This window comes from Rhinoderma darwinii, assembly GCF_050947455.1.
Source record: "Rhinoderma darwinii isolate aRhiDar2 chromosome 1 unlocalized genomic scaffold, aRhiDar2.hap1 SUPER_1_unloc_5, whole genome shotgun sequence".
NCBI classification, from domain to species: domain Eukaryota; kingdom Metazoa; phylum Chordata; class Amphibia; order Anura; family Rhinodermatidae; genus Rhinoderma; species Rhinoderma darwinii.
The window spans coordinates 172,671-198,594 of NW_027461669.1; the positions used below are offsets into that span (position 1 = coordinate 172,671).

The following is a 25,924-nucleotide window of genomic DNA, read 5'->3' on the forward strand; positions in this document are numbered from 1 at the left end:
CATTTAAAGTCAATGGCCATTCTAAGCTGAATGTGCCTGCTCTCGTTAGATCGCAGAAGTTACACAGCTTAACGCCTCGCTAGTACCAGTGTGGGAGACTGTCTGGGAATCCGTGGTGCGGTTGACTTTTTATTATGTCGTTTAGATTTTGTTTCACAATAGATTAAATAGGACTATGGATTAAAGCATTTAACGTCAATGGCCATTCTAAGCTGAATGTACCTGCTCTCGTCCGAACGCAGAAGTTACACAGCTTAAGGCCTCGCTAGTACCAGTGTGGGAGACTGTCTGGGAATCTGTGGTGCGGTTGAGTTTTTATTATGTCGTTTAGATTTTGTTTCACAATCGATTAAAAAGGACTATGGATTAAAGCATTTAATGTCAATGGCCATTCTAAGCTGAATGTCCCTGCTCTCGTCAGTTCGCAGAAGTTACACAGCTTAAGACCTCGCTGGTACCAGTGTGGGAGACTGTCTGGGAATGCGTGGTGCGGTTGACTTTTTATTATGTCGTTTAGATTTTGTTTCACAATAGATTAAATAGGACTATGGATTAAAGCATTTAACGTCATTGGCTATTCTAAGCTGAATGTGCCTGCTCTCGTCAGATCGCAGAAGTTACACAGCTTAAGGCCTCGCTAGTACCAGTGTGGGAGACTGTCTGGGAATCCGTGGAGCGGTTGAATTTTTATTATGTCGTTTAGATTTTGTTTCACAATCGATTAAAAAGGACTATGGATTAAAGCATTTAATGTCAATGGCCATTCTAAGCTGAATGTCCCTGCTCTCGTCAGATCGCAGAAGTTACACAGCCTAAGGCCTCGCTAGTACCAGTGTGGGAGACTGTCTGGGAATCCGTGGTGCGGTTGACTTTTTATTATGTCGTTTAGATTTTGTTTCACAATCGATTAAAAAGGACTATGGATTAAAGCATTTAATGTCAATGGCCATTCTAAGCTGAATGTGCCTGCTCTCGTCAGATCGCAGAAGTTACACAGCTTAAGGCCTCGCTAGTACCAGTGTGGGAGACTGTCTGGGAATCCGTGGTGCGGTTGACTTTTTATTATGTCGTTTAGATTTTGTTTCACAATCGATTAAAAAGGACTATGGATTAAAGCATTTAATGTCAATGGCCATTCTAATCTGAATGTGCCTGCTCTCGTTAGATCGCAGAAGTTACACAGCTTAACGCCTCGCTAGTACCAGTGTGGGTGACTGTCTGGGAATCCGTGGTGCGGTTGACTTTTTATTATGTTTAGATTTTGTTTCACAATAGATTAAATAGGACTATGGATTTAAGCATTTAATGTCAATGGCCATTCTAAGCTGAATGTGCCTGCTCTCGTCAGATCGCAGAAGTTACACAGCTTAAGGCCTCGCTAGTACCAGTGTGGGAGACTGTCTTGGAATCCGTGGAGCGGTTGCCTTTTTATTATGTTGTTTAGATTTTGTTTCACAATAGATTAAATAGGACTATGGATTAAGGCTTTTAATGTCAATGGCCATTCTAAGCTGAATGTGCCTGCTCTCGTCAGATCGCAGAAGTTACACAGCTTAAGGCCTCGCTAGTACCAGTGTGGGAGACTGTCTGGGAATCCGTGGTGCGGTTGACTTTTTATTATGTCGTTTAGATGTTGTTTCACAATCGATTAAAAAGGACTATGGATTAAAGCATTTAATGTCAATGGCCATTCTAAGCTGAATGTGCATGCTCTCGTTAGATCGCAGAAGTTAAACAGCTTAACGCCTCGCTAGTACCAGTGTGGGAGACTGTCTGGGAATCTGTGGTGCGGTTGACTTTTTATTATTTCGTTTAGATTTTGTTTCACAATAGATTAAATAGGACTATGGATTAAAACATTTAACGTCAATGGCCATTCTAAGCTGAATGTGCCTGCTCTCGTCAGATCGCAGAAGTTACACAGCTTAAGGTCTCGCTAGTACCAGTGTGGGAGACTGTTTGGGAATCCGTGGTGCGGTTGAATTTTTATTATGTCGTTTAGATTTTGTTTCACAATCGATTAAAAAGGACTATGGATTAAAGCATTTAATGTCAATGGCCATTCTAAGCTGAATGTCCCTGCTCTCGTCAGATCGCAGAAGTTACACAGCTTAAGGCCTCGCTAGTACCAGTGTGGGAGACTGTCTGGGAATCCATGGTGCGGTTGAGTTTTTATTATGTCGTTTAGATTTTGTTTCACAATCGATTAAAAAGGACTATGGATTAAAGCCTTTAATGTCAATGGCCATTCTAAGCTGGATGTCCCTGCTCTCGTCAGATCGCAGAAGTTACACAGCTTAAGGCCTCGCTAGTACCAGTGTGGGAGACTGTCTGGGAATCCGTGGTGCGGTTGACTTTTTATTATGTTGTTTAGATTTTGTTTCACAATAGATTAAATAGGACTATGGATTAAGGCTTTTAAAGTCAATGGACATTCTAAGCTGAATGTGCCTGCTCTCGTCAGATCGCAGAAGTTACACAGCTTAAGGCCTCGCTAGTACCAGTGTGGGAGACTGTCTGGGAATCCGTGGTGCGGTTGACTTTTTATTATTTCGTTTAGATTTTGTTTCACAATAGATTAAATAGGACTATGGATTAAAACATTTAACGTCAATTGCCATTCTAAGCTGAATGTGCCTGCTCTCGTCAGATCGCAGAAGTTACACAGCTTAAGGCCTCGCTAGTACCAGTGTGGGAGACTGTCTGGGAATCCGTGGTGCGGTTGACTTTTTATTATGTCGTTTAGATTTTGTTTCACAATAGATTAAAAAGGACTATGGATTAAAGCATTTAATGTCAATGGCCATTCTAAGCTGAATGTGCCTGCTCTCGTCAGATCGCAGAAGTTACACAGCTTAAGGCCTCGCTAGTACCAGTGTGGGAGACTGTCTGGGAAGCCGTGGTGCGGTTGACTTTTTATTATGTCGTTTAGATTATGTTTCACAATCGATTAAAAAGGACTATGGATTAAAGCCTTTATTGTCAATGGCCATTCTAAGCTGAATGTCCCTGCTCTCGTCAGATCGCAAAAGTTACACAGCTTAAGGCCTCGCTAGTACCAGTGTGGGAGACTGTCTGGGAATCCGTGGTACGGTGGACTTTTTATTATGTTGTTTAGATTTTGTTTCACAGTAGATTAAATAGGACTATGGATTAAGGCTTTTAATGTCAATGGCCATTCTAAGCTGAATGTGCCTGCTCTCGTCAGAACGCAGAAGTTACACAGCTTAAGGCCTCGCTAGTACCAGTGTGGGAGACTGTCTGGGAATCCGTGGTGCGGTTGAATTTTTATTATGTCGTTTAGATTTTGTTTCACAATCGATTAAAAAGGACTATGGATTAAAGCAATGAAAGTGTCAATGGCCATTCTAAGCTGAATGTCCCTGCTCTCGTCAGATCGCAGAAGTTACACAGCTTAAGGCCTCGCTAGTACCAGTGTGGGAGACTGTCTGGGAATCCATGGTGCGGTTGAGTTTTTATTATGTCGTTTAGATTTTGTTTCACAATCGATTAAAAAGGACTATGGATTAAAGCCTTTAATGTCAATGGCCATTCTAAGCTGGATGTCCCTGCTCTCGTCAGATCGCAGAAGTTACACAGCTTAAGGCCTCGCTAGTACCAGTGTGGGAGACTGTCTGGGAATCCGTGGTGCGGTTGACTTTTTATTATGTCGTTTAGATTTTGTTTCACAATAGATTAAATAGGACTATGGATTAAAGCCTTCAACGTCAATGGCCATTCTAAGCTGAATGTGCCTGCGTCTCGTCAGAACGCAGAAGTTACACAGCTTAAGGCCTCGCTAGTACCAGTGTGGGTGACTGTCTGGGAATCCGCGGTGCGGTTGACTTTTTATTATGTCGTTTAGATTTTGTTTCACAATAGATTAAATAGGACTATGGATTAAAGCATTTAACGTCAATGGCCATTCTAAGCTGAATGTGCCTGCTCTCGTCAGATCGCAGAACTTACACAGCTTAAGGCCTCGCTAGTACCAGTGTGGGAGACTGTCTGGGAATCCGTGGTGCGGTTGACTTTTTATTATGTTGTTTAGATTTTGTTTCACAATAGATTAAATAGGACTATGGATTAAGGCTTTTAAAGTCAATAGACATTCTAAGCTGAATGTGCCTGCTCTCGTCAGATCGCAGAAGTTACACAGCTTAAGGCCTCGCTAGTACAAGTGTGGGAGACTGTCTGGGAATCCGTGGTGCGGTTGACTTTTTATTATTTCGTTTAGATTTTGTTTCACAATAGATTAAATAGGACTATGGATTAAAACATTTAACGTCAATTGCCATTCTAAGCTGAATGTGCCTGCTCTCGTCAGATCGCAGAAGTTACACAGCTTAAGGCCTCGCTAGTACCAGTGTGGGAGACTGTCTGGGAATCCGTGGTGCGGTTGACTTTTTATTATGTCGTTTAGATTTTGTTTCACAATAGATTAAAAAGGACTATGGATTAAAGCATTTAATGTCAATGGCCATTCTAAGCTGAATGTGCCTGCTCTCGTCAGATCGCAGAAGTTACACAGCTTAAGGCCTCGCTAGTACCAGTGTGGGAGACTGTCTGGGAAGCCGTGGTGCGGTTGACTTTTTATTATGTCGTTTAGATTATGTTTCACAATCGATTAAAAAGGACTATGGATTAAAGCCTTTAATGTCAATGGCCATTCTAAGCTGAATGTCCCTGCTCTCGTCAGATCGCAAAAGTTACACAGCTTAAGGCCTCGCTAGTACCAGTGTGGGAGACTGTCTGGGAATCCGTGGTACGGTGGACTTTTTATTATGTTGTTTAGATTTTGTTTCACAGTAGATTAAATAGGACTATGGATTAAGGCTTTTAATGTCAATGGCCATTCTAAGCTGAATGTGCCTGCTCTCGTCAGAACGCAGAAGTTACACAGCTTAAGGGCTCGCTAGTACCAGTGTGGGAGACTGTCTGGGAATCCGTGGTGCGGTTGAATTTTTATTATGTCGTTTAGATTTTGTTTCACAATCGATTAAAAAGGACTATGGATTAAATCATTTAATGTAAATGGCCATTCTGAACTGAATGTCCCTGCCCTTGTCAAATCGCAGAAGTTACACAGCTTAAGGCCTCGCTAGTACCAGTGTGGGAGACTGTCTGGGAATCCGTGGTGCGGTTGACTTTTTATTATGTTGTTTAGATTTTGTTTCACAATAGATTAAATAGGACTATGGATTAAGGCTTTTAATGTCAATGGCCATTCTAAGCTGAATGTGCCTGCTCTCGTCAGATCGCAGAAGTTACACAGCTTAAGGCCTCGCTAGTACCAGTGTGGGAGACTGTCTGGGAATCCGTGGTGCGGTTGACTTTTTATTATGTCGTTTAGATTATGTTTCACAATCGATTAAAAAGGACTATGGATTAAAGCCTTTAATGTCAATGTCCATTCTAAGCTGAATGTCCCTGCTCTCGTCAGATCGCAAAAGTTACACAGCTTAAGGCCTCGCTAGTACCAGTGTGGGAGACTGTCTGGGAATCCGTGGTGCGGTTGACTTTTTATTATGTTGTTTAGATTTTGTTTCACAGTAGATTAAATAGGACTATGGATTAAGGCTTTTAATGTCAATGGCCATTCTAAGCTGAATGTGCCTGCTCTCGTCAGAACGCAGAAGTTACACAGCTTAAGGCCTCGCTAGTACCAGTCTGGGAATCCGTGGTGCGGTTGAAATTTTATTATGTCGTTTAGATTTTGTTTCACAATCGATTAAAAAGGACTATGGATTAAAGCATTTAATGTCAATGGCCATTCTAAACTGAATGTCCCTGCTCTCGTCAGATCGCAGAAGTTACACAGCTTAAGGCCTCGCTAGTACCAGTGTGGGAGACTGTCTGGGAATCCGTGGTGCGGTTGACTTTTTATTATGTCGTTTAGATTTTGTTTCACAATCGATTAAAAAGGACTATGGATTAAAGCATTTAAAGTCAATGGCCATTCTAAGCTGAATGTGCCTGCTCTCGTCAGATCGCAGAAGTTACACAGCTTAATGCCTCGCTAGTACCAGTGTGGGAGACTGTCTGGGAATCCGTGGTGCGGTTGACTTTTTATTATGTCGTTTAGATTTTGTTTCACAATCGATTAAAAAGGACTATGGATTAAAGCATTTAAAGTCAATGGCCATTCTAAGCTGAATGTGCCTGCTCTCGTTAGAGCGCAGAAGTTACACAGCTTAACGCCTCGCTAGTATTAGTGTGGGAGACTGTCTGGGAATCCGTGGTGCGGTTGACTTTTTATTATGTCGTTTAGATTTTGTTTCACAATAGATTAAATAGGACTATGGATTAAAGCATTTAACGTCAGTGGCCATTCTAAGCTGAATGTGCCTGCTCTCGTCAGATCGCAGAAGTTACACAGCTTAAGGCCTCGCTAGTACCAGTGTGGGAGACTGTCTGGGAATCCGTGGTGCGGTTGAATTTTTATTATGTCGTTTAGATTTTGTTTCACAATCGATTAAAAAGGACTATGGATTAAAGCATTTAACGTCAATGGCCATTCTAAGCTGAATGTGCCTGCTCTCATCAGATCGCAGAAGTTACAAAGCTTAAGGCCTCGCTAGTACCAGTGTGGGAGACTGTCTGGGAATCCGTGGTGCGGTTGACTTTTTATTATGTCGTTTAGATTTTGTTTCACAATAGATTAAATAGGACTATGGATTAAAACATTTAACGTTAATGGCCATTCTAAGCTGAATGTGCCTGCTCTCGTCAGATCGCAGAAGTTACACAGCTTAAGGCCTCGCTAGTACCAGTGTGGGAGACTGTCTGGGAATCCGTGGTGCGGTTGACTTTTTATTATGTCGTTTAGATTTTGTTTCGCAATCGATTAAAAAGGACTATGGATTAAAGCATTTAATGTCAATGGCCATTCTAAGCTGAATGTGCCTGCTCTCGTTATATCGCAGAAGTTACACAGCTTAACGGCTCGCTAGTACCAGTGTGGGAGACTGTCTGGGAATCCGTGGTGCGGTTGACTTTTTATTATGTCGTTTAGATTTTGTTTCACAATAGATTAAATAGGACTATGGATTAAAGCATTTAATGTCAATGGCCATTCTAAGCTGAATGTGCCTGCTCTCGTCAGATCGCAGAAGTTACACAGCTTAAGGCCTTGCTAGTACCAGTGTGGGAGACTGTCTGGGAATCCGTGGTGCGGTTGAATTTTTATTATGTCGTTTAGATTTTGTTTCACAATCGATTAAAAAGGACTATGGATGAAAGCATTTAATGTCAATGGCCATTCTAAGCTGAATGTGCCTGCTCTCATCAGATCGCAGAAGTTACACAGCTTAAGGCCTCGCTAGTACCAGTGTGGGAGACTGTCTGGGAATCCGTGGTGCGGTTAACTTTTTATTATGTCGTTTAGATTTTGTTTCACAATAGATTAAATAGGACTATGGATTCAAACATTTAACGTTAATGGCCATTCTAAGCTGAATGTGCCTGCTCTCGTCAGATCGCAGAAGTTACACAGCTTAAGGCCTCGCTAGTACCAGTGTGGGAGACTGTCTGGGAATCCGTGGTGCGGTTGACTTTTTATTATGTCGTTTAGATTTTGTTTCACAATCGATTAAAAAGGACTATGGATTAAAGCATTTAATGTCAATGGCCATTCTAAGCTGAATGTGCCTGCTCTCGTCAGATCGCAGAAGTTACACAGCTTAAGGCCTCGCTAGTACCAGTGTGGGAGACTGTCTGGGAAGCCGTGGTGCGGTTGACTTTTTATTATGTCGTTTAGATTATGTTTCACAATCGATTAAAAAGGACTATGGATTAAAGCCTTTAATGTCAATGGCCATTCTAAGCTGAATGTCCCTGCTCTCGTCAGATCGCAAAAGTTACACAGCTTAAGGCCTCGCTAGTACCAGTGTGGGAGACTGTCTGGGAATCCGTGGTACGGTGGACTTTTTATTATGTTGTTTAGATTTTGTTTCACAGTAGATTAAATAGGACTATGGATTAAATCATTTAATGTAAATGGCCATTCTGAACTGAATGTCCCTGCTCTTGTCAAATCGCAGAAGTTACACAGCTTAAGGCCTCGCTAGTACCAGTGTGGGAGACTGTCTGGGAATCCGTGGTGCGGTTGACTTTTTATTATGTTGTTTAGATTTTGTTTCACAATAGATTAAATAGGACTATGGATTAAGGCTTTTAATGTCAATGGCCATTCTAAGCTGAATGTGCCTGCTCTCGTCAGATCGCAGAAGTTACACAGCTTAAGGCCTCGCTAGTACCAGTGTGGGAGACTGTCTGGGAATCCGTGGTGCGGTTGACTTTTTATTATGTCGTTTAGATTATGTTTCACAATCGATTAAAAAGGACTATGGATTAAAGCCTTTAATGTCAATGTCCATTCTAAGCTGAATGTCCCTGCTCTCATCAGATCGCAAAAGTTACACAGCTTAAGGCCTCGCTAGTACCAGTGTGGGAGACTGTCTGGGAATCCGTGGTGCGGTTGACTTTTTATTATGTTGTTTAGATTTTGTTTCACAGTAGATTAAATAGGACTATGGATTAAGGCTTTTAATGTCAATGGCCATTCTAAGCTGAATGTGCCTGCTCTCGTCAGAACGCAGAAGTTACACAGCTTAAGGCCTCGCTAGTACCAGTCTGGGAATCCGTGGTGCGGTTGAAATTTTATTATGTCGTTTAGATTTTGTTTCACAATCGATTAAAAAGGACTATGGATTAAAGCATTTAATGTCAATGGCCATTCTAAACTGAATGTCCCTGCTCTCGTCAGATCGCAGAAGTTACACAGCTTAAGGCCTCGCTAGTACCAGTGTGGGAGACTGTCTGGGAATCCGTGGTGCGGTTGACTTTTTATTATGTCGTTTAGATTTTGTTTCACAATCGATTAAAAAGGACTATGGATTAAAGCATTTAAAGTCAATGGCCATTCTAAGCTGAATGTGCCTGCTCTCGTCAGATCGCAGAAGTTACACAGCTTAATGCCTCGCTAGTACCAGTGTGGGAGACTGTCTGGGAATCCGTGGTGCGGTTGACTTTTTATTATGTCGTTTAGATTATGTTTCACAATCGATTAAAAAGGACTATGGATTAAAGCATTTAAAGTCAATGGCCATTCTAAGCTGAATGTGCCTGCTCTCGTTAGAGCGCAGAAGTTACACAGCTTAACGCCTCGCTAGTATTAGTGTGGGAGACTGTCTGGGAATCCGTGGTGCGGTTGACTTTTTATTATGTCGTTTAGATTTTGTTTCACAATAGATTAAATAGGACTATGGATTAAAGCATTTAACGTCAGTGGCCATTCTAAGCTGAATGTGCCTGCTCTCGTCAGATCGCAGAAGTTACACAGCTTAAGGCCTCGCTAGTACCAGTGTGGGAGACTGTCTGGGAATCCGTGGTGCGGTTGAATTTTTATTATGTCGTTTAGATTTTGTTTCACAATCGATTAAAAAGGACTATGGATTAAAGCATTTAACGTCAATGGCCATTCTAAGCTGAATGTGCCTGCTCTCATCAGATCGCAGAAGTTACAAAGCTTAAGGCCTCGCTAGTACCAGTGTGGGAGACTGTCTGGGAATCCGTGGTGCGGTTGACTTTTTATTATGTCGTTTAGATTTTGTTTCACAATAGATTAAATAGGACTATGGATTAAAACATTTAACTTTAATGGCCATTCTAAGCTGAATGTGCCTGCTCTTGTCAGATCGCAGAAGTTACACAGCTTAAGGCCTCGCTAGTACCAGTGTGGGAGACTGTCTGGGAATCCGTGGTGCGGTTGACTTTTTATTATGTCGTTTAGATTTTGTTTCGCAATCGATTAAAAAGGACTATGGATTAAAGCATTTAATGTCAATGGCCATTCTAAGCTGAATGTGCCTGCTCTCGTTAGATCGCAGAAGTTACACAGCTTAACGGCTCGCTAGTACCAGTGTGGGAGACTGTCTGGGAATCCGTGGTGCGGTTGACTTTTTATTATGTCGTTTAGATTTTGTTTCACAATAGATTAAATAGGACTATGGATTAAAGCATTTAATGTCAATGGCCATTCTAAGCTGAATGTGCCTGCTCTCGTCAGATCGCAGAAGTTACACAGCTTAAGGCCTTGCTAGTACCAGTGTGGGAGACTGTCTGGGAATCCGTGGTGCGGTTGAATTTTTATTATGTCGTTTAGATTTTGTTTCACAATCGATTAAAAAGGACTATGGATGAAAGCATTTAATGTCAATGGCCATTCTAAGCTGAATGTGCCTGCTCTCATCAGATCGCAGAAGTTACACAGCTTAAGGCCTCGCTAGTACCAGTGTGGGAGACTGTCTGGGAATCCGTGGTGCGGTTAACTTTTTATTATGTCGTTTAGATTTTGTTTCACAATAGATTAAATAGGACTATGGATTCAAACATTTAACGTTAATGGCCATTCTAAGCTGAATGTGCCTGCTCTCGTCAGATCGCAGAAGTTACACAGCTTAAGGCCTCGCTAGTACCAGTGTGGGAGACTGTCTGGGAATCCGTGGTGCGGTTGACTTTTTATTATGTCGTTTAGATTTTGTTTCACAATCGATTAAAAAGGACTATGGATTAAAGCATTTAATGTCAATGGCCATTCTAAGCTGAATGTGCCTGCTCTCGTCAGATCGCAGAAGTTACACAGCTTAAGGCCTCGCTAGTACCAGTGTGGGAGACTGTCTGGGAATCAGTGGTGCGGTTGACTTTTTATTATGTCGTTTAGATTTTGTTTCACAATCGATTAAAAAGGACTATGGATTAAAGCATTTCATGTCAATGGCCATTCTAAGCTGAATGTGCCTGCTCTCGTCAGATCGCAGAAGTTACACAGCTTAAGGCCTCGCTAGTACCAGTGTGGGAGACTGTCTGGGAATCCGTGGTGCGGTTGACATTTTATTATGTCGTTTAGATTTTGTTTCACAATAGATTAAATAGGACTATGGATTAAAGCATTTAACGTCAATGGCCATTCTAAGCTGAATGTGCCTGCTCTCGTTAGATCGCAGAAGTTACACTGCTTAACGCCTCCCTAGTACCAGTGTGGGAGACTGTCTGGGAATCCGTGGTGCTGTTGACTTTTTATTATGTCGTTTAGATTTTGTTTCACAATAGATTAAATAGGACTATGGATTAAATCATTTAACGTCAATGGCCATTCTAAGCTGAATGTGCCTGCTCTCGTCAGATCGCAGAAGTTACCCAGCTTAACGCCTCGCTAGTGCCAGTGTGGGAGACTGTCTGGGAATCCGTGGTGCGGTTAACTTTTTATTATGTCGTTTAGATTTTGTTTCACAATAGATTAAATAGGACTATGGATTAAAGCATTTAACGTCAATGGCCATTCTAAGCTGAATGTGCCTGCTCTCGTCCGAACGCAGAAGTTACACAGCTTAAGGCCTCGCTAGTACCAGTGTGGGAGACTGTCTGGGAATCTGTGGTGAGGTTGACTTTTTATTATGTCGTTTAGATTTTGTTTCACAATAGATTAAATAGGACTATGGATTAAATCATTTAACGTCAATGGCCATTCTAAACTGAATGTGCCTGCTCTCGTCAGATCGCAGAAGTTACACAGCTTAAGGCCTCGCTGGTACCCGTGTGGGAGACTGTCTGGGAATGCGTGGTGCGGTTGACTTTTTATTATGTTGTTTAGATTTTGTTTCACAATAGATTAAATAGGACTATGGATTAAGGCTTTTAATGTCAATGGCCATTCTAAGCTGAATGTGCCTACTCTCGTCAGATCGCAGAAGTTACACAGCTTAAGGCCTCGCTAGTACCAGTGTGGGAGACTGTCTGGGAATCCGTGGTGCGGTTGACTTTTTATTATGTCGTTTAGATTTTGTTTCACAATAGATTAAATAGGACTATGGATTAAATCATTTAACGTCAATGGCCATTCTAAGCTGAATGTGCCTGCTCTCGTCAGATCGCAGAAGTTACCCAGCTTAAGGCCTCGCTAGTACTAGTGTGGGAGACTGTCTCGGAATCCGTTGTGCGGTTGAATTCTTATTATGTCGTTTAGATTTTGTTTCACAATCGCTTAAAAAGGACTATGGATTAAAGCATTTAATGTCAATGGCCATTCTAAGCTGAATGTCCCTGCTCTCGTCAGATCGCAGAAGTTACACAGCTTAAGGCCTCGCTAGTACCAGTGTGGGAGACTGTCTGGGAATCCGTGGTGCTATTGACTTTTTATTATGTCGTTTAGATTTTGTTTCACAATCGATTAAAAAGGACTATTGATTAAAGCATTTAATGTCAATGGCCATTCTAAGCTGAATGTGCCTGCTCTCGTCAGATCGCAGAAATTACACAGCTTAAGGCCTCGCTAGTACCAGTGTGGGAGACTGTCTGGGAATCCGTGGTGCGGTTGACTTTTTATTATGTCGTTTAGATTTTGTTTCACAATCGATTAAAAAGGACTATGGATTAAAGCATTTAACGTCAATGGCCATTCTAAGCTGAATGTGCCTGCTCTCGTCAGAACGCAGAAGTTACATAGCTTAAGTCCTCGCTAGTACCAGTGTGGGAGACTGTCTGGGAATCCGTGGTGCGGTTGACTTTTTATTATGTTTAGATTTTGTTTCACAATAGATTAAATAGGACTATGGATTAAAGCTTTTAATGTCAATGGCCATTCTAAGCTGAATGTGCCTGCTCTCGTCAGATCGCAGAAGTTACACAGCTTAAGGCCTCGCTAGTACCAGTGTGGGAGACTGTCTGGGAATCCGTGGTGTGGTTGCCTTTTTATTATGTCGTTTAGATTTTGTTTCACAATCGATTAAAAAGGACTATGGGTTAAAGCATTTAAAGTCAATGGCCATTCTAAGCTGAATGTGCCTGCTCTCGTTAGAGCGCAGAAGTTACACAGCTTAACGCCTCGCTAGTACCAGTGTGGTAGACTGTCTGGGAATCCGTGGTGCGGTTGACTTTTTATTATGTCGTTTAGATTTTGTTTCACAATAGATTAAATATGACTATGGATTAAAGCATTTAACGTCAATGGCCATTCTAAGCTGAATGTGCCTGCTATCGTCCGAACGCAGAAGTTACACAGCTTAAGGCCTCGCTAGTACCAGTGTGGGAGACTGTCTGGGAATCTGTGGTGCGGTTGAGTTTTTATTATGTCGTTTAGATTTTGTTTCACAATCGATTAAAAAGGACTATGGATTAAAGCCTTTAATGTCAATGGCCATTCTAAGCTGAATGTCCCTGCTCTCGTCAGATCGCAGAAGTTACACAGCTTAAGGCCTCGCTGGTACCAGTGTGGGAGACTGTCTGGGAATGCGTGGTGCGGTTGACTTTTTATTATGTTGTTTAGATTTTGTTTCACAATAGATTAAATAGGACTATGGATTAAGGCTTTTAATGTCAATGGCCATTCTAAGCTGAATGTGCCTGCTCTCGTCAGATCGCAGAAGTTACACAGCTTAAGGCCTCGCTAGTACCAGTGTGGGAGACTGTCTGGGAATCCGTGGTGCGGTTGACTTTTTATTATGTCGGTTAGATTTTGTTTCACAATCGATTAAAAAGGACTATGGATTAAAGCATTTAATGTCAATGGCCATTCTAAGCTGAATGTGCCTGCTCTTGTTAGATCGCAGAAGTTACACATAGCTTAACGCCTCGCTAGTACCAGTGTGGGTGACTGTCTGGGAATCCGTGGTGCGGTTGACTTTTTATTATGTCGTTTAGATTTTGTTTCACAATAGATTAAATAGGACTATGGATTAAAGCATTTAACGTCAATGGCCATTCTAAGCTGAATGTGCCTGCTCTCGTCAGATCGCAGAAGTTACACAGCTTAAGGCCTCGCTAGTACCAGTGTGGGAGACTGTCTGGGAATCCGTGGTGCGGTTGACTTTTTATTATGTCGTTTAGATTTTGTTTCACAATCGATTAAAAAGAACTATGGATTAAAGCATTTAATGTCAATGGCCATTCTAAGCTGAATGTGCCTGCTCTCGTCAGATCGCAGAAGTTACACAGCTTAAGGCCTCGCTAGTACCAGTGTGGGAGACTGTCTGGGAATCCGTGGTGCGGTTGACTTTTTATTATGTCGTTTAGATTTTGTTTCACAATCGATTAAAAAGGACTATGGATTAAAGCATTTAATGTCAATGGCCATTCTAAGCTGAATGTGCCTGCTCTCGTCAGATCGCAGAAGTTACACAGCTTAAGGCCTCGCTAGTACCAGTGTGGGAGACTGTCTGGGAATCCGTGGTGCGGTTGACTTTTTATTATGTCGTTTAGATTTTGTTTCACAATCGATTAAAAAGGACTATGGATTAAAGCATTTAACGTCAATGGCCATTCTAAGCTGAATGTGCCTGCTCTCGTCAGAACGCAGAAGTTACATAGCTTAAGTCCTCGCTAGTACCAGTGTGGGAGACTGTCTGGGAATCCGTGGTGCGGTTGCCTTTTTATTATGTTTAGATTTTGTTTCACAATAGATTAAATAGGACTAAGGATTAAAGCTTTTAATGTCAATGGCCATTCTAAGCTGAATGTGCCTGCTCTCGTCCGAACGCAGAAGTTACACAGCTTAAGGCCTCGCTAGTACCAGTGTGGGAGACTGTCTGGGAATCTGTGGTGCGGTTGAGTTTTTATTATGTCGTTTAGATTTTGTTTCACAATCGATTAAAAAGAACTATGGATTAAAGCCTTTAATGTCAATGGCCATTCTAAGCTGAATGTCCCTGCTCTCGTCAGATCGCAGAAGTTACACAGCTTAAGGCCTCGCTGGTACGAGTGTGGGAGACTGTCTGGGAATGCGTGGTGCGGTTGACTTTTTATTATGTTGTTTAGATTTTGTTTCACAATAGATTAAATAGGACTATGGATTAAGGCTTTTAATGTCAATGGCCATTCTAAGCTGAATGTGCCTGCTCTCGTCAGATCGCAGAAGTTACACAGCTTAAGGCCTCGCTAGTACCAGTGTGGGAGACTGTCTGGGAATCCGTGGTGCGGTTGACTTTTTATTATGTCGGTTAGATTTTGTTTCACAATCGATTAAAAAGGACTATGGATTAAAGCATTTAATGTCAATGGCCATTCTAAGCTGAATGTGCCTGCTCTTGTTAGATCGCAGAAGTTACACAAAGCTTAACGCCTCGCTAGTACCAGTGTGGGTGACTGTCTGGGAATCCGTGGTGCGGTTGACTTTTTATTATGTCGTTTAGATTTTGTTTCACAATAGATTAAATAGGACTATGGATTAAAGCATTTAACGTCAATGGCCATTCTAAGCTGAATGTGCCTGCTCTCGTCAGATCGCAGAAGTTACACAGCTTAAGGCCTCGCTAGTACCAGTGTGGGAGACTGTCTGGGAATCCGTGGTGCGGTTGACTTTTTATTATGTCGTTTAGATTTTGTTTCACAATCGATTAAAAAGAACTATGGATTAAAGCATTTAATGTCAATGGCCATTCTAAGCTGAATGTGCCTGCTCTCGTCAGATCGCAGAAGTTACACAGCTTAAGGCCTCGCTAGTACCAGTGTGGGAGACTGTCTGGGAATCCGTGGTGCGGTTGACTTTTTATTATGTCGTTTAGATTTTGTTTCACAATCGATTAAAAAGGACTATGGATTAAAGCATTTAATGTCAATGGCCATTCTAAGCTGAATGTGCCTGCTCTCGTCAGATCGCAGAAGTTACACAGCTTAAGGCCTCGCTAGTAGCAGTGTGGGAGACTGTCTGGGAATCCGTGGTGCGGTTGACTTTTTATTATGTCGTTTAGATTTTGTTTCACAATAGATTAAATAGGACTATGGATTAAAGCATTTAACGTCAATGGCCATTCTAAGCTGAATGTGCCAGCTCTCGTCAGAACGCAGAAGTTACACAGCTTAAGGCCTCGCTAGTACCAGTGTGGGAGACTGTCTGGGAATCCGTGGTGCGGTTGAATTTTTATTATGTCGTTTAGATTTTGTTTCACAATCGATTAAAAAGGACTATGGATTAAAGCATTTAATGTCAATGGCCATTCTAAGCTGAATGTCCCTGCTCTCGTCAGATCGCAGAAGTTACACAGCTTAAGGCCTCGCTAGTACCAGTGTGGGAGACTGTCTGGAAATCCGTGGTGCAGTTGACTTTTTATTATGTCGTTTAGATTTTGTTTCACAATCGATTAAAAAGGACTATGGATTAAAGCATTTAATGTCAATGGCCATTCTAAGCTGAATGTGCCTGCTCTCGTCAGATCACAGAAGTTACACAGCTTAAGGCCTCGCTAGTACCAGTGTGGGAGACTGTCTGGGAATCCGTGGTGCGGTTGACTTTTTATTATGTCGTTTAGATTTTGTTTCACAATCGATTAAATAGGACTATGGATTAAAGCATTTAACGTCAAAGGCCATTCTAAGCTGAATGTCCCTGCTCTCGTCAGAACGCAGAAGTTACACAGCTTAAGGCCTCGCTAGTACCAGTGTGGGAGACTGTCTGGAAATCCGTGGTGCAGTTGACTTTTTATTATGTCGTTTAGATTTTGTTTCACAATCGATTAAAAAGGACTATGGATTAAAGCATCTAATGTCAATGGCCATTCTAAGCTGAATGTGCCTGCCCTCGTTAGATCGCAGAAGTTACACAGCTTAACGCCTCGCTAGTACCAGTGTGGGAGACTGTCTGGGAATCTGTGGTGCGGTTCACTTTTTATTATGTCGTTTAGATTTTGTTTCACAATAGATTAAATAGGACTATGGATTAAAGCATTTAACGTTAATGGCCATTCTAAGCTGAATGTGCGTGCTCTCGTCAGATCGCAGAAGTTACACAGCTTAAGGCCTCGCTAGTACCAGTGTGGGAGACTGTCTGGGAATCCGTGGTGCGGTTGACTTTTTATTATGTCGTTTAGATTTTGTTTCACAATAGATTAAATAGGACTATGGATTAAAGCCTTTAACGTCAATGGCCATTCTAAGCTGAATGTGCCTGCTCTCGTCAGAACGCAGAAGTTACACAGCTTAAGGCCTCGCTAGTACCAGTGTTGGAGACTGTCTGGGAATCCGTGGTGCGGTTGACTTTTTATTATGTCGTTTAGCTTTTGTTTCACAATCGATTAAAAAGGACTATGGATTAAAGCATTTAATGTCAATGGCCATTCTAAGCTGAATGTGCCTGCTCTCGTCAGATCGCAGAAGTTACATAGCTTAAGGCCTCGCTAGTATCAGTGTGGGAGACTGTCTGGGAATCCGTAGTGCGGTTGACTTTTCATTATGTTGTTTAGATTTTGTTTCACAATAGATTAAATAGGACTATGGATTAAGGCTTTTAATGTCAATGGCCATTCTAAGCTGAATGTACCTGCTCTCGTCAGATCGCAGAAGTTACACAGCTTAAGGCCTCGCTAGTACCAGTGTGGGAGACTGTCTGGGAATCCGTGGTGCGGTTGACTTTTTATTATGTCGTTTAGATTTTGTTTCACAATCGATTAAAAAGGACTATGGATTAAAGCATTTAACGTCAATTGCCATTCTAAGCTGAATGTGCCTGCCATCGTTTGATCGCAGAAGTTGCACAGCTGAACGCCTCGCTAGTACCAGTGTGGGAGACTGTCTGGGAATCCGTGGTGCGGTTGACTTTTTATTATCTCGTTTAGATTTTGTTTCACAATAGATTAAATAGGACTATGGATTAAAGCATTTAACGTCAATGGCCATTCTAAGCTGAATGTGCCTGCTCTCGTCAGATCGCAGAAGTTACACAGCTTAAGGCCTCGCTAGTACCAGTGTGGGAGACTGTCTGGGAATCCGTGGTGCGGTTGACTTTTTATTATGTCGTTTAGATTTTGTTTCACAATCGATTAAAAAGGACTATGGATTAAAGAATTTAATGTCAATGGCCATTCTAAACTGAATGTCCCTGCTCTCGTCAGATCGCAGAAGTTACACTGTTTAACGCCTCGCTAGTACCAGTGTGGGAGACTTTCTGGGAATCCGTGGTGCGGTTGAATTTTTATTATGTCGTTTAGATTTTGTTTCACAATCGATTAAAAAGGACTATGGATTAAAGCATTTAATGTCAATGGCCATTCTAAGCTGAATGTCCCTGCTCTCGTCAGATCGCAGAAGTTACACAGCTTAAGGCCTCGCTAGTACCAGTGTTGGAGACTGTCTGGGAATCCGTGGTGCGGTTGACTTTTTATTATGTCGTTTAGATTTTGTTTCACAATCGATTAAAAAGGACTATGGATTAAAGCATTTAATGTCAATGGCCATTCTAAGCTGAATGTGCCTGCTCTCGTCAGATCGCAGAAGTTACACAGCTTAAGCCCTCGCTAGTACCAGTGTGGGAGACTGTCTGGGAATCCGTGGTGCGGTTGACTTTTTATTATGTTGTTTAGATTTTGTTTCACAATAGATTAAATAGGACTATGGATTAAGGCTTTTAATGTCAATGGCCATTCTAAGCTGAATGTGCCTGCTCTCGTCAGATCGCAGAAGTTACACAGCTTAAGGCCTCGCTAGTACCAGTGTGGGAGACTGTCTGGGAATCCGTGGTGCGGTTGACTTTTTATTATGTCGTTTAGATTTTGTTTCACAATCGATTAAAAAGGACTATGGATTAAAGCATTTAAAGTCAATGCTCATTCTAAGCTGAATGTGCCTGCTCTCGTTAGATCGCAGAAGTTACACAGCTTAACGCCTCGCTAGTACCAGTGTGGGAGACTGTCTGGGAATCCGTGGTGCGGTTGACTTTTTATTATGTTGTTTAGATTTTGTTTCACAATAGATTAAATAGGACTATGGATTAAAGCATTTAACGTCAATGGCCATTCTAAGCTGAATGTGCCTGCTCTCGTCCGAACGCAGAAGTTACACAGCTTAAGGCCTCGCTAGCACCAGTGTGGGAGACTGTCTGGGAATCCGTGGTGCGGTTGACTTTTTATTATGTCGTTTAGATTTTGTTTCACAATCGCTTAAAAAGGACTATGGATTAAAGCATTTAATGTCAATGGCCATTCTAAGCTGAATGTCCCTGCTCTCGTCAGATCGCAGAAGTTACACAGCTTAAGGCCTCGCTAGTACCAGTGTGGGAGACTGTCTGGGAATCCGTGGTGCTATTGACTTTTTATTATGTCGTTTAGATTTTGTTTCACAATCGATTAAAAAGGACTATTGATTAAAGCATTTAATGTCAATGGCCATTCTAAGCTGAATGTGCCTGCTCTCGTCAGATCGCAGAAATTACACAGCTTAACCCCTTAAGGACGCAGCCTAGTTTGGGCCTTAAGGCTCAGAGCCCATTTTTCAAATCTGACATATTTCACTTTATGTGGTAATAACGTCGGAATGCTTAAACCTATCCAAGCGATTCTGAGATTGTTTTCTCGTGACACTTTGGGCTTCATGTTCGTGGTAAAATTTGGTCGATATATTCAGTGTTTATTGGTGAAAAATTGCAAAATTTAGAGAAAATTTTGAAAAAATTGCATTTTTCAGAATTTAAATGCATCTGCTTGTAAAACAGACGGTTATACCACCCAAAATAGTTACTAGTTCACATTTCCCATATGTCTACTTTAGATTGGCATCGTTTTTTTAACATTCTTTTATTTTTCTTGGACGTTACAAGGCTTAGAACATAAACAGCAATTTCTCATATTTTTAAGAAAATTTCAAAAGCCTTTTTTTTAAGGTACCTCTTGAGTTCTGAAGTGGCTTTGAGGGGCCTATGTATTAGAAACCCCCATAAAACACCCCATTTTAAAAACTAGACCCCTCAAAGTATTCAAAACAGCATTTAGAAAGTTTTTTAACCCTTCAGGCATTTCACAGGAATTAAAGCAATGTGGAGGTGAAATTTGCAAATTTCATTTTTCTTGCTGAATTTCAATATTATTCCATTTTTTTCTGTAACACAGAAGATTTTACCAGAGAAATACTACTAAATATGTATTGTCCAGATTCTGCAGTTTTTAGAAATGTCCCACATGTGGCTCTAGTGCGCTCGTGGAATAAAACACAAGCCTCAGAAACAAAGGAGCACCTAGTGCATTTTGAGGCCTCTTTTTTATTAAAATATATTTTAGGCAGCATGCCAGGTTTGAAGAGGTGTTGAGGTATGAAAGCAATGGAAACCCACCAGAAGTGACCCCATTTTGGAAACTAGACCCCTCAAGGAATTCATTTATGGTTGTTGTTATCATTTTGACCACACCGTTTTTTCACAGCACCTATTTGAATTGGGCTGTGAAATTAAAAAAATGATATTTTTTCCATTAAGATGTAATTTTTGTTCAAAATTTCTTATTTTCACAAGGAATAAAACACCCCATTTTGTTGCCCAATTTGTCCTTAGTGCGGCAATACCCCATTTGTGGTGATAAACTGCCGTTTGGGCCCATGGGAGGACTCAGAAGGAAAGGAGCGCTATGTGTTTGTTGGAGTCCAGATTTTGCTGGATTGGTTTTCGGGTTCCATGTCGCATTTGCAGAGCCCCAGAGGTATGAAAGCAATGGAAACCCACCAGAAGTGACCCCATTTTGGAAACTAGACCCCTCAAGGAATTCATTTATGGTTGTTGTTATCATTTTGACCACACCGTTTTTTCACAGCACCTATTTGAATTGGGCTGTGAATTAAAAAAATGATATTTTTTTCCATTAAGATGTAATTTTTGTTCAAAATTTCTTATTTTCACAAGGAATAAAACACCCCATTTTGTTGCCCAATTTGTCCTGAGTGCGGCAATACCCCATTTGTGGTGATAAACTGATGTTTGGGCCCATGGCAGGACTCAGAAGGAAAGGACCACCATTTGGCCTACTGGAGCTTTCTTGTGCTAAGTCATGTAGGCAGAAGCCCCTGAGGTACCAGTACAGTTAAAACCCCCGAGAAGTGACCCCATTTTAAAAACTACACCCCTTAAGACATTCATCTAGTGGTGTAGTGAGCATTTTGACCCCACAGTTATTGTGTAAAAGGTAATGCGCAGCAGATGGTGCAAAGTGAGATTTGCAATTTCCTATGCATATATGCCATTTCAGTGTCTGATATATTGTGCCCAGCATGTGCCACTGGAGACATACACCCCATAAATTGTAATGTGGGTTCTCCCGGGTACGGCAATACCCTACATGTGGCTGTTATTAGCTGACTGGGCACACGACAGGGCTCAGAAGGGAAGGACCACCATTTAGCCTACTGGAGCTTTTCTGGTGCTAAGTCATGTAGGCAGAACCCCTGAGGTACCAGTACAGTTGAAACCCCCGAGAAGTGACCCCATTTTAAAAACTACACCCCTTAAGACATTCATCTAGTGGTGTAGTGAGCATTTTGACCCCACAGTTATTGTGTAAAAGGTAATGCGCAGCAGATGGTGCAAAGTGAGATTTGCAATTTCCTATGCATATATGCCATTTCAGTGTCTGATATATTGTGCCCAGCATGTGCCACTGGAGACATACACCCCATAAATTGTAATGTGGGTTCTCCCGGGTACGGCAATACCCTACATGTGGCTGTTATTAGCTGCCTGGGCACACGACAGGGCTCAGAAGGGAAGGACCACCATTTAGCCTACTGGAGCTTTTCTGGTGCTAAGTCATGTAGGCAGAACCCCTGAGGTACCAGTACAGTTGAAACCCCCGAGAAGTGACCCCATTTTAAAAACTACACCCCTTAAGACATTCATCTAGTGGTGTAGTGAGCATTTTGACCCCACAGTTATTGTGTAAAAGGTAATGCGCAGCAGATGGTGCAAAGTGAGATTTGCAATTTCCTATGCATATATGCCATTTCAGTGTCTGATATATTGTGCCCAGCATGTGCCACTGGAGACATACACCCCATAAATTGTAATGTGGGTTCTCCCGGGTACGGCAATACCCTACATGTGGCTGTTATTAGCTGCCTGGGCACACGACAGGGCTCAGAAGGGAAGGACCACCATTTAGCCTACTGGAGCTTTTCTGGTGCTAAGTCATGTAGGCAGAACCCCTGAGGTACCAGTACAGTTGAAACCCCCGAGAAGTGACCCCATTTTAAAAACTACACCCCTTAAGACATTCATCTAGTGGTGTAGTGAGCATTTTGACCCCACAGTTATTGTGTAAAAGGTAATGCGCAGCAGATGGTGCAAAGTGAGATTTGCAATTTCCTATGCATATATGCCATTTCAGTGTCTGATATATTGTGCCCAGCATGTGCCACTGGAGACATACACCCCATAAATTGTAATGTGGGTTCTCCCGGGTACGGCAATACCCTACATGTGGCTGTTATTAGCTGCCTGGGCACACGACAGGGCTCAGAAGGGAAGGACCACCATTTAGCCTACTGGAGCTTTTCTGGTGCTAAGTCATGTAGGCAGAACCCCTGAGGTACCAGTACAGTTGAAACCCCCGAGAAGTGAACCCATTTTAAAAACTACACCCCTTAAGACATTCATCTAGAGTGTAGTGAGCATTTTGACCCAACAGTTATTGTGTAAAAGGTAATGCGCAGTAGATGGTGCAAAGTGAGATTTGCAATTTCCTATACATATATGCCATTTCAGTGTCCGATATATTGTGCCCAGCATGTGCCACCGGAGACATACACCCCATAAATTGTAATGTGGGTTCTCCCGGGTACGGCAATACCCTACATGTGGCTGTTATTTGCTGCTTGGGCACATGGCAGGGCTCAAAAGGGAAAGATGAGGGGGATAAGCTGTGCGGAGTGCATCAGGGTAAATTAAAAATCAAGGGATGTATGGTAAATTTTAAAACAATCTTTCATACAGAGCCCTGGTTTTTCGGGACACGTGTCGCATTGGTATGTTGTGTCCTTCCTTATCCCCCTCTTATAGCACACTTTGCACCTCTTTTGACTTTTTCCCTTCTTGCCAGTTTGGGGAACTTCTCCTGGAAAGTGTTGCCCTGGTACGATGCGTGTGGCCTCGCTTCCAGAAGTACTGGGTGCCCCTCCTTCCTGGTCGCCAAAAATTAGGTTCTTTATAACCACCTCTTGAAATTCCAGGAAAGTTCCCCTCTGGCCTGCACATCGACGTAGCACGTACGCATTGTACAATGCCATCTGTATGATGTGCACGGCCAGCTTCTTATACCACACCCTCGATTTCCGCGTAGCGCTGTAGGGCTTCAGGACTTGATCTGACAAGTCCACCCCTCCCATGTACCTATTGTAGTCCAGGATGCAATCTGGTTTGGGGGTCTCTGTACTGGTACCTCGTACAGGTACATGGGTACTGGTGTGGCCATGTATTGTTGTCAATACAAGGACATCTCTCTTGTCCTTGTACTTGACACACAATATGTTGCTACTAGAATGTGCCCTGCTCTCACCCCTTCTGAGTGTTTGCCCAAGCAGTGTTTTAGGGAGGCCTCTAAGATTTTTTCTAGCAGTGCCGCATGCCGCAGTCCTTCTGGAAGCGAGGCACTTGAAGAGCGGGACGCTGGTATAAAAATTATCCAGGTAGAGGTGGTAACCCTGGTCCAGCAGTGGGTGCACCAAATCCCACACAATTTTTGCGTTAATTCCCAGTAAGGGGGGGCATTCTGGGGGCTGAATACTGCTGTCCTTCCCTTCATATATCCTGAATTTATATGTATACCCTGATGCACTCTCGCACAGCTTATACAACTTCACGCCATACCTTGCCCTCTTACTTGGCAGGTATTGGCGGAATTGAAGCCTCCCTTTAAAATGTACCAGGGACTCATCAATGGAAATACACTTCTCGGGGGTGTATGCTTGGGCAAACCGGGCACTGAAATGGTCTAATAGGGGTCTCAGTTTATATAAACGGTCAAAACTGGGGTCATCTCGGGGTGGGCACTGCTCATTATCGGCATAATGTAGGAAGCGAAGTATTGCCTCATAACGCATCCTGGACATGGCCATACGGTACATCGGGGTGTGGTATAGGATGTCCGTGCTCCAGTAGGTCCTAATGGATGGCTTTTTTAGAAGCCCCATGTTCAAGAGCAGTCCCCAGAACTTGCCCAACTCTGCTGCGTTTACAGGAGTCCACCTCTGGGATTGGGCATAAAATGAGTTGGGGTTCTTGGTGATATACTGTTGGGCATATAAATTAGTCTGGGTGACCATTAGCTCTATAAAGTTATCAGTGAAGAAGAACTTGAAAAAGTCCATCTCACTGAACCCTGCTGTGTTAAATTTGATGCCTGGGCTGCCCGTGTACTCAGGGATTTGGGGTTCATAATGGTCTGGTGTGGGCGTCCAAATGGGGTCACTTCGCTCAGGGGTATCACTTGTTGTGGGGTCACTTCTCTCAGGGATTTCTACTATGGTGGTGGTCCTGGGGCGTCTCCTAGGGGGTCCCTCCTCTTCATCGCTGGATGAGGAGGTAGACAAATAAAATAGTGTATCGCCATCCGACGAGTCTGTGTCGGAGGCCAGAAATGCATACGCCTCTTCAGCAGTAAATGTCCGTTGGGACATGCTTGTTGTGCGAAGACAAAATTTATATACTGCAAAAAAATAAATCCCTAACTGGGAGCAATAGGATAGCACAACTAGCACAAATGTGTGTTTTGTTTTTAGAGAGCAAGTGGACTTCCCTGACACTAAAGCTAACTAGGGCGAGGGTTCCTAACACTAAACCTAACTAAATTTTATGTGGACTTCCCTAACGCTAAACCTAACTACGGCGACGATTCCCTGACACTAAACCTATCTAGATTATTTCAAGCTTCCCTGACACTAAACCTAACTACGGTGACGGGTGCCTGACACTAAACCTATCTAATTATTCCGAGCTTCCCTGACGCTAAACCTAACTACGGTGATGGATCCCTAACGCTAAGCCTATCTACGGTGACCGATTCCTGACGCTAAATTCCCTGACACTATACCTAACTACGCTTTTTGACGGTTCCCTGACACTAACTAACCCTAATACTAAACTAACCAGTTAAATTTTCAAAATTGGCTAAACTAACTATTTTTTTTTGTTTCTTTTTTTTCTTTTTATATTTTTTTTTTTGTTTTATGTTTTATATAGAAAAAAATGAAAAAAAAATCCCCAGGGACCAAGAAATGTGGTCCTGAAGACTGAAAAGTGGTCAGTGATAGGAGATCACTGACCAAAAAACGTGGGTAGAACTCAAAGAGGAAGGGAACAGGAGTGGGTAGTGGATGGGGTGGTGGGAAGCAAAAAAAACGTTGTTTTAGAAACTTTTTTTCACTTTTTTTCACTTCTTTTCTCTCTGACTCTCTGCTCACAACCGATCTCAACGCCTCGCTAACTCCAACAGGGCGTTCAGGGCGGTTGCAGCAGGATGTGAGGTCAGAGAGAGGAAGTGACGAGAATGATCGCTGCTATTGGCTAGTTACTCACTGACTAGCCAATAGCGGCGATCGGCGAGGCGGGACCATAGTAAATGGTCCCGGCCCATTATGCTGTGATAGCATGCTGTCAGAAACAGCAGCTATCACAGCTCAGGAACGCCGGGCTCGAGCACTGCTGTGCTGAATGAGACCGATCGCTGCTATTGGCTAGTTACTCACTGACTAGCCAATAGCGGCGATCGGCGAGGCGGGACCATAGTAAATGGTCCCGTCCCATTATGCCGTGATAGCCTGCTGTCAGAAACAGCAGCTATCACAGCGCATGAACGCGCCGGGCGCGCGCACCGCTGTTCTAACTGCAAGACGTACTATTACGGCATGGAGCGCGAACGATAGAGCTGCCATGACGTAATAGTACGTCAAGGAGCGGGAAGGGGCTAATACTAAACTAACCAGTTAAATTTTCAAAATTGGCTAAACTAACTATTTTTTTTTGTTTCTTTTTTTTCTTTTTATATTTTTTTTTTTGTTTTATGTTTTATATAGAAAAAAATGAAAAAAAAATCCCCAGGGACCAAGAAATGTGGTCCTGAAGACTGAAAAGTGGTCAGTGATAGGAGATCACTGACCAAAAAACGTGGGTAGAACTCAAAGAGGAAGG

The 25,924-nt window shown here is 42.5% G+C and overlaps 86 pseudogenes; all 86 read left to right on the plus strand.

Moving 5' to 3' along the window:
• Window positions 1-8: 8 nt before the first annotated feature.
• Window positions 9-127, plus strand: LOC142673728 (5S ribosomal RNA; annotated as a pseudogene).
• A 67-nt stretch (window positions 128-194) lies between these two features.
• On the plus strand, window positions 195-313 carry LOC142674506 (5S ribosomal RNA; annotated as a pseudogene).
• Window positions 314-380: 67 nt separating this feature from the next.
• Window positions 381-499, plus strand: LOC142674162 (5S ribosomal RNA; annotated as a pseudogene).
• A 67-nt stretch (window positions 500-566) lies between these two features.
• Window positions 567-685, plus strand: LOC142674229 (5S ribosomal RNA; annotated as a pseudogene).
• Window positions 686-752: 67 nt separating this feature from the next.
• LOC142673398 (5S ribosomal RNA) lies at window positions 753-871 on the plus strand (annotated as a pseudogene).
• A 67-nt stretch (window positions 872-938) lies between these two features.
• On the plus strand, window positions 939-1,057 carry LOC142674102 (5S ribosomal RNA; annotated as a pseudogene).
• Window positions 1,058-1,124: 67 nt separating this feature from the next.
• LOC142674036 (5S ribosomal RNA) lies at window positions 1,125-1,243 on the plus strand (annotated as a pseudogene).
• A 64-nt stretch (window positions 1,244-1,307) lies between these two features.
• On the plus strand, window positions 1,308-1,426 carry LOC142673878 (5S ribosomal RNA; annotated as a pseudogene).
• A 67-nt stretch (window positions 1,427-1,493) lies between these two features.
• On the plus strand, window positions 1,494-1,612 carry LOC142674114 (5S ribosomal RNA; annotated as a pseudogene).
• Window positions 1,613-1,679: 67 nt separating this feature from the next.
• LOC142673860 (5S ribosomal RNA) lies at window positions 1,680-1,798 on the plus strand (annotated as a pseudogene).
• A 67-nt stretch (window positions 1,799-1,865) lies between these two features.
• Window positions 1,866-1,984, plus strand: LOC142673788 (5S ribosomal RNA; annotated as a pseudogene).
• Window positions 1,985-2,051: 67 nt separating this feature from the next.
• LOC142673989 (5S ribosomal RNA) lies at window positions 2,052-2,170 on the plus strand (annotated as a pseudogene).
• A 67-nt stretch (window positions 2,171-2,237) lies between these two features.
• On the plus strand, window positions 2,238-2,356 carry LOC142674434 (5S ribosomal RNA; annotated as a pseudogene).
• A 67-nt stretch (window positions 2,357-2,423) lies between these two features.
• LOC142673356 (5S ribosomal RNA) lies at window positions 2,424-2,542 on the plus strand (annotated as a pseudogene).
• Window positions 2,543-2,609: 67 nt separating this feature from the next.
• LOC142674464 (5S ribosomal RNA) lies at window positions 2,610-2,728 on the plus strand (annotated as a pseudogene).
• A 67-nt stretch (window positions 2,729-2,795) lies between these two features.
• On the plus strand, window positions 2,796-2,914 carry LOC142673404 (5S ribosomal RNA; annotated as a pseudogene).
• A 67-nt stretch (window positions 2,915-2,981) lies between these two features.
• Window positions 2,982-3,100, plus strand: LOC142674062 (5S ribosomal RNA; annotated as a pseudogene).
• A 67-nt stretch (window positions 3,101-3,167) lies between these two features.
• LOC142674535 (5S ribosomal RNA) lies at window positions 3,168-3,286 on the plus strand (annotated as a pseudogene).
• Window positions 3,287-3,355: 69 nt separating this feature from the next.
• On the plus strand, window positions 3,356-3,474 carry LOC142673988 (5S ribosomal RNA; annotated as a pseudogene).
• Window positions 3,475-3,541: 67 nt separating this feature from the next.
• On the plus strand, window positions 3,542-3,660 carry LOC142674435 (5S ribosomal RNA; annotated as a pseudogene).
• Window positions 3,661-3,727: 67 nt separating this feature from the next.
• LOC142673504 (5S ribosomal RNA) lies at window positions 3,728-3,847 on the plus strand (annotated as a pseudogene).
• A 67-nt stretch (window positions 3,848-3,914) lies between these two features.
• LOC142674669 (5S ribosomal RNA) lies at window positions 3,915-4,033 on the plus strand (annotated as a pseudogene).
• Window positions 4,034-4,100: 67 nt separating this feature from the next.
• Window positions 4,101-4,219, plus strand: LOC142673846 (5S ribosomal RNA; annotated as a pseudogene).
• A 67-nt stretch (window positions 4,220-4,286) lies between these two features.
• Window positions 4,287-4,405, plus strand: LOC142674477 (5S ribosomal RNA; annotated as a pseudogene).
• Window positions 4,406-4,472: 67 nt separating this feature from the next.
• On the plus strand, window positions 4,473-4,591 carry LOC142673429 (5S ribosomal RNA; annotated as a pseudogene).
• Window positions 4,592-4,658: 67 nt separating this feature from the next.
• LOC142674063 (5S ribosomal RNA) lies at window positions 4,659-4,777 on the plus strand (annotated as a pseudogene).
• Window positions 4,778-4,844: 67 nt separating this feature from the next.
• On the plus strand, window positions 4,845-4,963 carry LOC142673940 (5S ribosomal RNA; annotated as a pseudogene).
• A 253-nt stretch (window positions 4,964-5,216) lies between these two features.
• LOC142674126 (5S ribosomal RNA) lies at window positions 5,217-5,335 on the plus strand (annotated as a pseudogene).
• Window positions 5,336-5,402: 67 nt separating this feature from the next.
• On the plus strand, window positions 5,403-5,521 carry LOC142673910 (5S ribosomal RNA; annotated as a pseudogene).
• Window positions 5,522-5,762: 241 nt separating this feature from the next.
• Window positions 5,763-5,881, plus strand: LOC142673364 (5S ribosomal RNA; annotated as a pseudogene).
• Window positions 5,882-5,948: 67 nt separating this feature from the next.
• LOC142673492 (5S ribosomal RNA) lies at window positions 5,949-6,067 on the plus strand (annotated as a pseudogene).
• A 253-nt stretch (window positions 6,068-6,320) lies between these two features.
• Window positions 6,321-6,439, plus strand: LOC142673478 (5S ribosomal RNA; annotated as a pseudogene).
• Window positions 6,440-6,506: 67 nt separating this feature from the next.
• Window positions 6,507-6,625, plus strand: LOC142674645 (5S ribosomal RNA; annotated as a pseudogene).
• A 67-nt stretch (window positions 6,626-6,692) lies between these two features.
• On the plus strand, window positions 6,693-6,811 carry LOC142674457 (5S ribosomal RNA; annotated as a pseudogene).
• Window positions 6,812-7,064: 253 nt separating this feature from the next.
• Window positions 7,065-7,183, plus strand: LOC142673488 (5S ribosomal RNA; annotated as a pseudogene).
• A 67-nt stretch (window positions 7,184-7,250) lies between these two features.
• LOC142674524 (5S ribosomal RNA) lies at window positions 7,251-7,369 on the plus strand (annotated as a pseudogene).
• Window positions 7,370-7,436: 67 nt separating this feature from the next.
• Window positions 7,437-7,555, plus strand: LOC142674455 (5S ribosomal RNA; annotated as a pseudogene).
• A 67-nt stretch (window positions 7,556-7,622) lies between these two features.
• Window positions 7,623-7,741, plus strand: LOC142673416 (5S ribosomal RNA; annotated as a pseudogene).
• Window positions 7,742-7,808: 67 nt separating this feature from the next.
• On the plus strand, window positions 7,809-7,927 carry LOC142674065 (5S ribosomal RNA; annotated as a pseudogene).
• Window positions 7,928-8,180: 253 nt separating this feature from the next.
• LOC142673575 (5S ribosomal RNA) lies at window positions 8,181-8,299 on the plus strand (annotated as a pseudogene).
• Window positions 8,300-8,366: 67 nt separating this feature from the next.
• LOC142673761 (5S ribosomal RNA) lies at window positions 8,367-8,485 on the plus strand (annotated as a pseudogene).
• Window positions 8,486-8,726: 241 nt separating this feature from the next.
• On the plus strand, window positions 8,727-8,845 carry LOC142673365 (5S ribosomal RNA; annotated as a pseudogene).
• A 67-nt stretch (window positions 8,846-8,912) lies between these two features.
• LOC142673493 (5S ribosomal RNA) lies at window positions 8,913-9,031 on the plus strand (annotated as a pseudogene).
• A 253-nt stretch (window positions 9,032-9,284) lies between these two features.
• On the plus strand, window positions 9,285-9,403 carry LOC142673479 (5S ribosomal RNA; annotated as a pseudogene).
• A 67-nt stretch (window positions 9,404-9,470) lies between these two features.
• Window positions 9,471-9,589, plus strand: LOC142674646 (5S ribosomal RNA; annotated as a pseudogene).
• Window positions 9,590-9,656: 67 nt separating this feature from the next.
• LOC142673862 (5S ribosomal RNA) lies at window positions 9,657-9,775 on the plus strand (annotated as a pseudogene).
• Window positions 9,776-10,028: 253 nt separating this feature from the next.
• LOC142673489 (5S ribosomal RNA) lies at window positions 10,029-10,147 on the plus strand (annotated as a pseudogene).
• Window positions 10,148-10,214: 67 nt separating this feature from the next.
• On the plus strand, window positions 10,215-10,333 carry LOC142674525 (5S ribosomal RNA; annotated as a pseudogene).
• Window positions 10,334-10,400: 67 nt separating this feature from the next.
• On the plus strand, window positions 10,401-10,519 carry LOC142674458 (5S ribosomal RNA; annotated as a pseudogene).
• Window positions 10,520-10,586: 67 nt separating this feature from the next.
• On the plus strand, window positions 10,587-10,705 carry LOC142674605 (5S ribosomal RNA; annotated as a pseudogene).
• A 67-nt stretch (window positions 10,706-10,772) lies between these two features.
• LOC142674343 (5S ribosomal RNA) lies at window positions 10,773-10,891 on the plus strand (annotated as a pseudogene).
• A 67-nt stretch (window positions 10,892-10,958) lies between these two features.
• LOC142674104 (5S ribosomal RNA) lies at window positions 10,959-11,077 on the plus strand (annotated as a pseudogene).
• Window positions 11,078-11,330: 253 nt separating this feature from the next.
• LOC142673352 (5S ribosomal RNA) lies at window positions 11,331-11,449 on the plus strand (annotated as a pseudogene).
• Window positions 11,450-11,516: 67 nt separating this feature from the next.
• Window positions 11,517-11,635, plus strand: LOC142673903 (5S ribosomal RNA; annotated as a pseudogene).
• A 67-nt stretch (window positions 11,636-11,702) lies between these two features.
• LOC142673447 (5S ribosomal RNA) lies at window positions 11,703-11,821 on the plus strand (annotated as a pseudogene).
• Window positions 11,822-12,074: 253 nt separating this feature from the next.
• LOC142673361 (5S ribosomal RNA) lies at window positions 12,075-12,193 on the plus strand (annotated as a pseudogene).
• A 67-nt stretch (window positions 12,194-12,260) lies between these two features.
• On the plus strand, window positions 12,261-12,379 carry LOC142673368 (5S ribosomal RNA; annotated as a pseudogene).
• A 67-nt stretch (window positions 12,380-12,446) lies between these two features.
• On the plus strand, window positions 12,447-12,565 carry LOC142673457 (5S ribosomal RNA; annotated as a pseudogene).
• A 64-nt stretch (window positions 12,566-12,629) lies between these two features.
• Window positions 12,630-12,748, plus strand: LOC142673386 (5S ribosomal RNA; annotated as a pseudogene).
• A 253-nt stretch (window positions 12,749-13,001) lies between these two features.
• Window positions 13,002-13,120, plus strand: LOC142674110 (5S ribosomal RNA; annotated as a pseudogene).
• A 67-nt stretch (window positions 13,121-13,187) lies between these two features.
• Window positions 13,188-13,306, plus strand: LOC142673420 (5S ribosomal RNA; annotated as a pseudogene).
• Window positions 13,307-13,373: 67 nt separating this feature from the next.
• Window positions 13,374-13,492, plus strand: LOC142674138 (5S ribosomal RNA; annotated as a pseudogene).
• Window positions 13,493-13,747: 255 nt separating this feature from the next.
• LOC142674151 (5S ribosomal RNA) lies at window positions 13,748-13,866 on the plus strand (annotated as a pseudogene).
• A 67-nt stretch (window positions 13,867-13,933) lies between these two features.
• On the plus strand, window positions 13,934-14,052 carry LOC142674163 (5S ribosomal RNA; annotated as a pseudogene).
• A 67-nt stretch (window positions 14,053-14,119) lies between these two features.
• On the plus strand, window positions 14,120-14,238 carry LOC142674175 (5S ribosomal RNA; annotated as a pseudogene).
• A 67-nt stretch (window positions 14,239-14,305) lies between these two features.
• LOC142673806 (5S ribosomal RNA) lies at window positions 14,306-14,424 on the plus strand (annotated as a pseudogene).
• A 64-nt stretch (window positions 14,425-14,488) lies between these two features.
• LOC142673283 (5S ribosomal RNA) lies at window positions 14,489-14,607 on the plus strand (annotated as a pseudogene).
• Window positions 14,608-14,674: 67 nt separating this feature from the next.
• On the plus strand, window positions 14,675-14,793 carry LOC142673839 (5S ribosomal RNA; annotated as a pseudogene).
• Window positions 14,794-14,860: 67 nt separating this feature from the next.
• LOC142674187 (5S ribosomal RNA) lies at window positions 14,861-14,979 on the plus strand (annotated as a pseudogene).
• Window positions 14,980-15,234: 255 nt separating this feature from the next.
• LOC142674199 (5S ribosomal RNA) lies at window positions 15,235-15,353 on the plus strand (annotated as a pseudogene).
• Window positions 15,354-15,420: 67 nt separating this feature from the next.
• On the plus strand, window positions 15,421-15,539 carry LOC142674212 (5S ribosomal RNA; annotated as a pseudogene).
• Window positions 15,540-15,606: 67 nt separating this feature from the next.
• Window positions 15,607-15,725, plus strand: LOC142674658 (5S ribosomal RNA; annotated as a pseudogene).
• Window positions 15,726-15,792: 67 nt separating this feature from the next.
• LOC142673567 (5S ribosomal RNA) lies at window positions 15,793-15,911 on the plus strand (annotated as a pseudogene).
• Window positions 15,912-15,978: 67 nt separating this feature from the next.
• LOC142673471 (5S ribosomal RNA) lies at window positions 15,979-16,097 on the plus strand (annotated as a pseudogene).
• Window positions 16,098-16,164: 67 nt separating this feature from the next.
• LOC142673278 (5S ribosomal RNA) lies at window positions 16,165-16,283 on the plus strand (annotated as a pseudogene).
• A 67-nt stretch (window positions 16,284-16,350) lies between these two features.
• On the plus strand, window positions 16,351-16,469 carry LOC142673843 (5S ribosomal RNA; annotated as a pseudogene).
• A 253-nt stretch (window positions 16,470-16,722) lies between these two features.
• LOC142673463 (5S ribosomal RNA) lies at window positions 16,723-16,841 on the plus strand (annotated as a pseudogene).
• A 67-nt stretch (window positions 16,842-16,908) lies between these two features.
• Window positions 16,909-17,027, plus strand: LOC142674368 (5S ribosomal RNA; annotated as a pseudogene).
• A 67-nt stretch (window positions 17,028-17,094) lies between these two features.
• Window positions 17,095-17,213, plus strand: LOC142674118 (5S ribosomal RNA; annotated as a pseudogene).
• A 67-nt stretch (window positions 17,214-17,280) lies between these two features.
• On the plus strand, window positions 17,281-17,399 carry LOC142674318 (5S ribosomal RNA; annotated as a pseudogene).
• A 253-nt stretch (window positions 17,400-17,652) lies between these two features.
• On the plus strand, window positions 17,653-17,771 carry LOC142674225 (5S ribosomal RNA; annotated as a pseudogene).
• Window positions 17,772-18,024: 253 nt separating this feature from the next.
• LOC142673197 (5S ribosomal RNA) lies at window positions 18,025-18,143 on the plus strand (annotated as a pseudogene).
• Window positions 18,144-18,210: 67 nt separating this feature from the next.
• Window positions 18,211-18,329, plus strand: LOC142673382 (5S ribosomal RNA; annotated as a pseudogene).
• Window positions 18,330-18,396: 67 nt separating this feature from the next.
• On the plus strand, window positions 18,397-18,515 carry LOC142674234 (5S ribosomal RNA; annotated as a pseudogene).
• Window positions 18,516-18,768: 253 nt separating this feature from the next.
• LOC142673346 (5S ribosomal RNA) lies at window positions 18,769-18,887 on the plus strand (annotated as a pseudogene).
• Window positions 18,888-18,954: 67 nt separating this feature from the next.
• LOC142673484 (5S ribosomal RNA) lies at window positions 18,955-19,073 on the plus strand (annotated as a pseudogene).
• The last annotated feature ends 6,851 nt before the right edge of the window (window positions 19,074-25,924 follow it).